This window comes from Nicotiana tabacum, chromosome 6 (genome assembly GCF_000715075.1).
Source record: "Nicotiana tabacum cultivar K326 chromosome 6, ASM71507v2, whole genome shotgun sequence".
In the NCBI taxonomy this organism is placed as follows: Eukaryota; Viridiplantae; Streptophyta; class Magnoliopsida; order Solanales; family Solanaceae; genus Nicotiana; species Nicotiana tabacum.
The window spans coordinates 179,127,419-179,135,551 of record NC_134085.1 but is presented as its reverse complement, the minus strand read 5'-3'; the positions used below and the strand labels follow the sequence as shown (position 1 = coordinate 179,135,551).

The window sequence follows — 8,133 nt, the reverse complement described above, 5'->3', positions numbered from 1 at the left end:
TTAAGTCCGGAATCGAATCCTCAGGGAACTAACCTATCTATTACACTCTACGGAAATGTTATTATCAACTCAATCAATCTCTAGATACAAGATTTTTGATCAATAAAGATTGGATTTTTTTTAACTACTTCAACTACTATTAAAAATAATATTAAGCTAAAACAAAGATAATTCAATGGTAAAAAGGTCTAGGGTAGTGATTTCCCTAATTGCTAGTTTAGGCCTTGACTCTTTCGCTATAATCTCGTCGTAATACTCTATGAGGATTAAGAGTTATGGGTTATCGTAATTATCTCTCGATCAACTACAATAATTTACTAGAGCATTCTCTCAAACTACTCTAGCTAACAATAGTTATGCAACTCTAAATTATCCCACCAAAGTTTTGTTATCTCTAAACTTACTTTTAAGTTCACGTAATGAATCTTTTCAATTACCCAAAAGTGGTGTTGTTCAACAGCTATCTAACCTAATATTCTCTCTCAAGCAATATAAGGTAATTAGATACGATTAATCAAGGGCCCATTCAATTAATCACCATACAAAACGTAGTTGAACAATCATATCATAAATCCGGCTCGAATATAACAACTTGAGTCAAAACTTCAACCAACAATTGGTTCCATCAACCCTAGATAAGTATTTAGCTACTCATAACAAAATAAGAGAAGACTACTAAATTGTTCATAATGTAAAATTGCAAGAATTAAAAAGAGATAGAAAAACTCTAATATTTGGTTGATCTTCTCACTCTTGTTCTTGCCTCCCAAAGTAGTCTAAAATCAGCTTAGCACAATCTTGGGCGAGTTTCTAAAGCATATAAGGGTTTACAAAAGTTTCCCCAATTTTACACTTTGGTCCTCAAACTTTCCAGTAGCGTGAATAGTGCACCGCGGTCGCGGCCAACCGCGGTCGACCGCGGTGAATGCTGACCTTTCTGCCTTACGTTGTTAATCTACCGCGGTCGCGGTGGCCTTCTTGCCCAGGCCATTTATGCTTCTTTGTGTTCGGGTACTTATCAAGTGGGCGTTTTTCTTCACATTATCGCCTCCAAAACACTCCATGTTGCTTCCTCTCATATAATATTCTCTGCTAAACAAAAGAACACTATTTAGAGCATTTTGTTGGCAATTTATCTATAAAACAACAACAAAGTATGGTCATATTAAGGTGTAAATATCAACTATATAACCTACTATCAGCCGGTAAGTTTGTCATAACTACTACAACTGACAAGCCAACAAAACACACACAGAGGGCCTATAAGCCCAACATATTGCACTAACTGACAAGATATGACTACAAGCCTCTACTGATGGATGTACTATGATCAGAACAGGGCCCCGACCTACCCATAACCTATCTACATACATACACAAGAGTTACACAAAACTTCTAGACCCGACATCTCCGAAGAACGGGGTGCTTACCAATAAAGCTGAACTCGGGCAACACCTACTAAGGAAGTCTACCCGTCTGTCTGTCTAAACCTGCACGCATGAAATGCATCGTGCTAGAAAGGGACATCAATGTAAGGAAATATACACAAAGCTGAAACTGAACTTATAATCTGAACATATGCTTACCTGCTGACACTGACTCAACTCTCTCAACATAGTAAGTAAAATAGTTGTTTGGCCTTATAAGGCTCGGTGTATATATATATATATATATATATATATATAACTGCTCTGCCATAGTAGACCCGATCATAGGCGCTTGGACATTCTAGGCTTGTATCTCGACCAACTGGGTTCGCTCATAGGCGCTCGACCATAGTAGGCTCGGTATATAACTTACCATCTGATCAAAGGCTTCCCAATAGGGGCCTGCCCATCGATTATAGCTTGATGGTAATGAAAATACTATGATACTGTATATATATAGACTCTCTACTCTCTTGACTAGAAGAAAGAAATACTTAAATAAATATGAAGTCCCAATAAAAAAAATATTGTACCTTGTGAGACTAGCAAAATATACGTAAATTCTGGGATATGAATTTTTCTTTATGCCTCGTTATCAAACTTATGTAATGACAATATCATGCCAAAATGAAGGAAATACTTAGTCTTAACATACCGGGAGTAGGGAAAAATCCGTATGATATTCTTGGAAAAAATTACACCGTACTTCTTTAGAACCGCAAAATTTCTCCGTTGCTAAAACTCTAAAAATTCTCGCTGCAATTGTTGAAATTGTAGAAATCACATTGCTTAAGGTATAAAGTCTGATTTGGAGTGTTTTTTAGAATGGAAATTTGAAGAGTTATCAAAATGGCTCACGTTCTCAACCTTGATTATAGTCTTGTTTTGGAAATTCTTGGAATTGAAATGAATGTGTAACCTACACCTTATGCCACCTCATAAGAAATGACTCTTAGTCATTTCTTTAGGATGTGGCTTACTGCCACGTGGGGATGGGGGGAAAATGTAATCTTTATCTACTTATTAGGTAATTAGGTAATGTTTCGTTACCCGGTAATTAACCATTTACCCGCATAATTAAAAATTGTCTTAAATTACTTAAAATTCTACTTATTTGTGATACACTTTATACATCATACTAACATGGTCATATGCTACCTTGTATGGTACTAGTCCATAAATATCGGGTATTATCGCTCGGCCCGTAGTTTATCCCAAATTGACAACCTTCAACGAAACTCATTTTTTTTTAATTCGTGTACCCTTTTATCCTTCATGATACTTACTTATTGCTTGTTATAAATAACATAAATATGCTAACCTCAAGATAATCTCATCCCCAAGTCTATGTAAATTAGCTGAAGACGAAACTTTAACGTATGAAAAATGCGAGATATTACATTCTTTCCCCCTTGGAAACATTCGTCCTCGAATGTCTACTCTTAGATACTTTGAGAAATTTTTTGCCGGAGTCTCTTCCATACACTAGACTCAAACCAACCTGTACGCAGCCAGAAAACATACTATACATGCCACACATGGCCACTGTCTATAAATAGCAACACTTGGCTTTACACAACTATCCATTATAAATTCTCAGAGTCAAAATAAGAACTTACCTGATGACTTACTGGCCTGAATAGAGCTGTGCTAAGGTATCCTACCTCGATCCATATCTTCAGTTTGAAATAGGTATGGGTATTTAGACTTCATTTGTTCCTCTGCTTCCCAAGTCATCTCTTCCACATTCTTGCTCCACCATAAAACCTTCACGGAGGCAATTTTCTTATTCCGTAGCTTGCGGATTTGTCGGTCTAGGATGGAAACCAGAATTTCCTCGTATGACAAGTCCTCTGTAATATGTACATCATCTGTGGGCACCACTCGGGTAGGATCACCAATGTACTTCCGGAACATAGATGCATGAAAATCCGGATGAATAGACTCCAATTTTGAGGGTAATTCTAACTCATAAGCTACTTGGCCCACTCTCCGAATGATCCTATAAGGCCCAATATACTGTGGGCTAAATTTGCCTTTCTTGCCAAACTAATCACATCCTTTGTAGGTGACACCTTTAAGAATATCCAATCATTAACCCCGAACTCTAAATCTCAGTGTCGCACGATAGAATATGACTTCTAACGAATCTGAGATGTCAATGGTTGCTCTCGGATAGGCGTTACTTTTTCTATGGCCTGCTGAACCACGTCCGGCCCATGTAACCCAGATTCTCCAACATCAAACCACCCTATAGAATATCTACACGTATACCCATACAAAGCCTTGTACGAGGCCATCTAGATACTGGAGTGGTAACTGTTATTATATACAAACTCGATAAGAGGTAGATGTTCATCCCAACTTCTTTTAAAATTCAATACACATGCTCGTAACATATCCTCGAGCGTCTGAATTATGCGCTCGGCTTGTCCATCAGTATGTGGATGAAAAGCTGTGCTGAGATTCACCTGAGTTCCTAGACCTCTCTGAAATGACCTCCAAAAATATGCTATAAACTGGGCCCCACGGTCAGATATAATAGATACTGGTACTCCATGTAGTCATACTATCTCCTTAATATATAATTTTGCATAATCTTCTGATGTATATGTAGATCTGACCGGTAGGAAATTAGCTGATTTCATGAGCCTATCGACTATCACCTATATGGAATCGAATTTACGATGAGAACGAGGTAAACCCGTGATAAAGTCCATGTTTATCGCCTCCCATTTCCATGTTGTGATCTCTATAGCCTACATTATCCCTCCGGGCTTCTGGTGCTCTATCTTTACATGCTGGAAACTAGGGCATTGGGCGACATACTCAACAATGTTCTTCTTCATATTGTTCTGCCAATACATATCCTTAATGTCATGATGCATCTTCGTTGACCCTGGGTGAATGGAGTACCACGAATAATGTGCCTCTGACATAATCCTGTCTCGTAGCCCTGCTATATCTGGAACACACAAATGACCCCTATATCTGAGAACCCCATCTCCCTTGAGTTTTAAAAACGACTTCTTCTGCTACGGAACTCGTTCTCTCAACTCGACCAACTCTGGGTCCTCGTACTGCCTCTCATTTACTTCAGCTATGAGAGATGATTTTGCAGTATTTTGGAGTACAACTCCACCATTGCTAGAGTCTACGAACCGAACTCCCAAATAAGCCAATTGAAGAATCTCTCTAGTGAATTGTCTTTTTTCGGCCTCTACATGTGCTAAGCTACCCATATATCGACGACTTAAGGCATCTGCTACAACATTAGCTTTCCTTGGATGGTAGAGAATGTTAACATCGTAATCTTTTAATAACTGAATCCATCATCTCTGTCGCAAATTAAATTCTTTTGCTTGAAGATATATTGCAGGCTTTTATGATCTGTGAATACATCAACATGAACACCATATAAATAATGTCACCATATCTTAAGTGCATGGATAACCGTAGCTAACTCGAGGTAGTGGGTCGGATAATTCCATTCGTGCTTCCTTAACTGCCTTGAAGCATATGCAATTACCTTCCCATGTTGCATCAGGACACATCCTAACCGAATACCTGAGGCATCGCAATACATGGCATAACCATCTGGACCCTATGGAAGTGCTAGAACTGGCGCTGAGGTCAACCTGTCCTTAAGCTCTTGGAAACTATGGTTATAGGCCTCTGTCCACTAAAACTTAGTTGCTTTATGTGTCAACTCATTAATGGTGCTGAAAGAGAAGAAAAACCCTCTACGAACCTCCGTTAGCATCCTGCGAAGCCTAGAAAGCTATGAACCTCTATCGGGGTGGTAGGTCTTGTCACACCTCCTTTTTACTACCCCCGGAAGGGGTATAAGGGAGGTTTTTCCAATTTAAGTAACAATCGAAATATGATTATTTTATTTAAAATTCAGAGTCGCCACTTGGGATAATTTATGGAGTCCCAAATCACCAGTTTAAATTCTGAATCTAGGAAAGATTGACTCTGTTTTACAGTCTGCGAACACAAAAATTCGGGTAAGGATTTTTGTTAACCTCAGAGAAGGTGTTAGGCATTCCCGGGTTCCGTGGTGTTAGCACGGTCGCTCAACTATTATTATTGGCCTATTTATCTGATTTTAAAACATCTTTTGAAACCTATGTGCATTTTATCCCTTTTAAATCGCTTTTAATAATCCAATTGTTATACAACTAATTATTTGATTACACATTGTGAATCATGTCACGGGAACCGTACCCACGATCCACAACATGTTTATTTTATTAATAAGATTAAATTATGGCCGGGTCATATAAATGTACCCCCGGATTTAGAAATTAGGCATCACAACTACGTCATGGGAACAATACCCGTAGCTATGACAATTTACTTAATTAATGCGCCTAAGACAAGCAAACTTAATATCACATCTTCTTTCATGAAACAAGAAATTAAAATAATTGAAAAAAGTAACAGAACATTAGCCAAGCAAATCTGAAATGAACATTTAAAAATCATCTCAAAATATAATATTGGCATGAATTGCAAACAAGCACAATCAACTCCTAGAAGACAAGCCAAAGAAACAGAAAAAAATGGATAGAAATGAACCTTAGGATTCTTCCTTTTACATTGAAAAACAGAAGCATCGATGGCTATGGTGTTTGCCGATTCTCTGTCCAGCGGCGACTGTGTGTGTGTGTCGGCGGCTGAGGGTCCTTAGTGGCTGTTGTTGTACGGCGCTGCTGGGATGGAGTGTCGCCGGTGTGAAGGAGATGGGGAAGGGTCGTTTGGTGTCAGGTGAATGAGCTTGGTTGGTGTTTGGTTGTCTAGGGTTTTTTTGTAAAGAAGAAGATGAAATCTCATGGGGGAGAGGGTCTGTCCAAGTCCAAAAACGGCGGATTGCTTCCTTTTTTAAGGTTTTAGGCATTAGGCTTTATTTAGGTTAGGGGGTATGGGCCTAGGAATTATGGTCTTGGAAATTATGGGCTAGGTCCAAAAATTAAGCTTAAAAATGGGTTGTTTGAGACCAAATTTTATTCTTTCTCCGTGAACAAGACTAAAAATACGACCTCATTTATTAATTAATCCTACATAAGTAAAATAACTATTAAAATAAGACTAATCGTTAAGACAAACCTATTTTTTTTTGTATTTTCAAATATCATATTAAAATAAAAATAAGGTACTATTTTTTGTATTTTTTTAGTTTTACGAAAGGTATATAAATTAAAAGCAACTAAAAAGAAGAAATATTTTTGTAATTTTTATTTTTTGATATAATAAAGTAAAAGAGTCGAACCTAATTGAAATATCGATATTAGGCCTAAACTAGATATTTTACGCTAAAAATGGGTGAAATCTCGGGGAGGGTCAAAAATCACATGTCTACAGCTGCCCCTCTTTGACTGGAAATATGAAGTATTTTCAGACAAAGAACGACTAGACAGGTTTTTTGTCCCGACCCTTATTTAGGGAGATCAAAAACTAAGAGAAAGAAGGATGTGACCGAGCCTTGGTATCTGAGTTGCCTACATATCCTTGGCTATAAAATAATCATGCCACGTGTAGTTCAGAAGTAGGAACAGTGATGGAGTGTACTGAGGTGGAGAGCCGATCGAGGTGCCGTTCCGTCTAGGTTCCGGTCTGCGATCCTGTTATTACATCAAAATCAAAAAAATGAAAAAGACTAACTAAGCCTGTCCACTATGAGTTATAAGATTCTTAACTATAAGTCTTCTGAAGCTTGATCTTGAGTCTTGAATGTCCTTCATGCAAACTTTAGATTTGAACCTTGATGGTTGCTAGCTGCAGGTGCTGATTCATTCTTCCGCGACTTCTTTGAATCAAAACTGGACACACCATACTTGTGATTTCAGCCATGTCTTGAGCAGTTCACATCTTTCTCTACTTCTGCATTTTGGATTCACTTCTTTCTCTCTCTTTTTTTAATTCTGGATTGTGACTAACTTCTATTGATCATCTCGGACTGTTGACTCGCATTCTTGCTGCAAGCTTATGCTACTTCCAACTTGAATTGAATTTTGAAATGACTTCCTTTGTTCTCCAGGTGGGCGCTTGATTGTTAAAACATGAACTGTATTCCCTTGTTCTCCAGGTGGGCGCCTAATTGCCAAAAACTTGAATTGTATTCCCTTGTTCTCCAGGTGGGCACCTGATTGCCAAAACTTGAACTGTATTCCCTTGTTCTCCAGGTGGTCGCCTGATTGCCAAAACTTGAACTGTATTCTCTTGTTCTCCAGGTGGGCGCCTGATTATCGAAACTTGAACTATATTCCCTTGTTCTCCAGGTGGGGGCCTGATTGCCAAAACTTAAACTATATTCCCTTGTTCTCCAGGTGGGCGCCTGATTGCCAAAACTTGAACTATATTCCCTTGTTCTCCAGGTGGGCGCCTGATTGCCAAAACTTGAACTGTATTCCCTTGTTCTCTAGGTGGGCGCCTGATTGCCGAAACTTGAACTGTATTCCTTTGTTCTCCAGGTGGGCGCCTGATTGCCAAAACTTGAACTGTATTCCCTTATTTTCCAAGTGGGCACCTGCCATTGTTCTCCAGGTGGGCGCCTGATTGCCAAAACTTGAATCGTATTCCCTTGTTCTCCAGGTGGGCGCCTGATTGCCAAAACTTAAACCGTATTCCCTTGTTCTCCAGGTGGGCGCCTGATTTCCAAAACTTGAACTGTATTCCCTTGTTCTCCAGGCGAGCACCTGAT

At 38.8% G+C, this 8,133-nt stretch overlaps 1 long non-coding RNA gene across 1 annotated transcript; it reads right to left on the bottom strand.

Annotated features, from left to right (window-relative positions):
* Positions 1–563: 563 nt before the first annotated feature.
* On the bottom strand, positions 564–6,288 carry LOC142181522 (uncharacterized). The gene is made up of 2 exons (XR_012710175.1): positions 6,012–6,288; positions 564–1,089 (listed from the first exon to the last, which is right to left on the bottom strand). It is a non-coding gene; the product is annotated as an uncharacterized LOC142181522 (long non-coding RNA).
* Between the last annotated feature and the right edge of the window lie 1,845 nt (positions 6,289–8,133).